The sequence below is a fragment of the Triticum dicoccoides genome, chromosome 6A (assembly GCF_002162155.2).
Source record: "Triticum dicoccoides isolate Atlit2015 ecotype Zavitan chromosome 6A, WEW_v2.0, whole genome shotgun sequence".
Taxonomy (NCBI): domain Eukaryota; kingdom Viridiplantae; phylum Streptophyta; class Magnoliopsida; order Poales; family Poaceae; genus Triticum; species Triticum dicoccoides.
The window spans coordinates 493,327,881-493,329,573 of record NC_041390.1 but is presented as its reverse complement, the minus strand read 5'-3'; positions in this window follow the sequence as shown (position 1 = coordinate 493,329,573).

The following is a 1,693-nucleotide window of genomic DNA, read 5'->3' as shown; positions in this document are numbered from 1 at the left end:
CAAGGCAAACAAGCAACAAGTATACAATCAACCACGTGCAAGAACCAAACAAGAAGATGCGATGATGATATGCTATGCGGGATGCGATGCGGGATGCAAAATGCAAGATATGACAGGAAAAGCATGAACCTGGCCTCAACTTGGAAATCCAAGTGTGCCACTGGAAAGATGAGATGAAATTGCTTGAAAACGATATAAAGAACGCCGGAATCGGAGTTACGGTTTGGAAATGGCAAGCGATTTAAATATGACATCGGTCTGCGATTTACAGCAAGTAGGCATCTAAATGCAATGAGATGAACATGCTACAACACCCAAACATGACAACAAAATACATGGCAGGGATGCACACAAGATGCTTAACAAAAGTCTAGCACTGAGCTACGGCCAATTCATCCACTAACAGGTTCAAACAAGCATGGCAAAAATGCATATGGAAAACAGATCTCAGACTTAGTGAAATCAACACTTGTCTGGAATTTCAGATCAGGTAGCACTCTTCGGAGCAACAAAACTATATGCTACAGGAACTGAACATGGCAAATTAAAGCATGGCATGGAGCTACTCAAAGAGCTTAACAAAAATCCCTTAGTGACCTTGAGCCAAAAGGGATCAGAAAATACAATTGCAAGCATGTGAACATAGCAAAAACATAATCAGTTTTCAGACTTAGTGAAAAACTGACACATGCTGAAATATAACTCAAGTAGGCATGTTTACGAGCTCGATGCACTCACTACGGTGCAAGTAATGGCAAGAAAAGCATACACCCGTAGAGAAGTCACAAAATGCAAGCTAGACATGGCAAGAACAATAGCATAGCATGCACGGATCAATTACAACATCACCGGCAAAATTGCAAACAAGTTGACAATCTGCCCAGATTCGCAAAGTAGCAAAAGTAGAGCTCGGTTGACTCAAGCTAGGGTGATCCATAATTGCAAACAAAGACATGGATGAATAGAGCACTACAATATTAACAAAACATCCTTACTGATCATCCTCAATAGAGGCACGGATCACTAGGAAACAACATGAACATATGACAACATGAGATAAACAGCTCCAGGACTTAGTGAAATTACTAAGTCCCTGAAAAATAGACTTAGCAAGTGCACCACTTTGCAAGCTTGCACAAGTCACCACACACATCCTAAAAATATATGGGTTGCACCTCTAGAAATATGACAAAACCCTTAACAAAACACATGTAGAGCATCAGGGCATAGCATGCACACATTAATCATGGCAAAAATGATAAAAACCTAAACGGAGCAGCAAATCTGACAATAAACTCAAGTAGCCCTCTTCTAACAGCATTTCGGGCATCAAGATGAACTCAAATGAAAATGATGCAATGGAATGAAATGATGTACTCTCTGAGATGAACATTTTGATATGTTATATGCATGAATCAAAGCTACGGATGCAAAGTTACGGAGCTACGAACATGGGCATATGGATCTGCAATTCTGGGACTTGGAGAAAAATTCACCCCGAGATCTAGGGTTTGAGATCACTGTAGCAAATGAGTCGGGTACTGTAGCCGGACGGATGTCGCCGGAGAAGAGCTCGTCGGCGGCGGGGGAAGACGGCCGGAGCTCCGGGCTAGGTCGTCGGGGACCTCGCCGGAGAAGCGCGGGGCGACGCGGGCTCGGTGCAGGGCGGCTCCCGCGGCGCGGGCGCGCGATG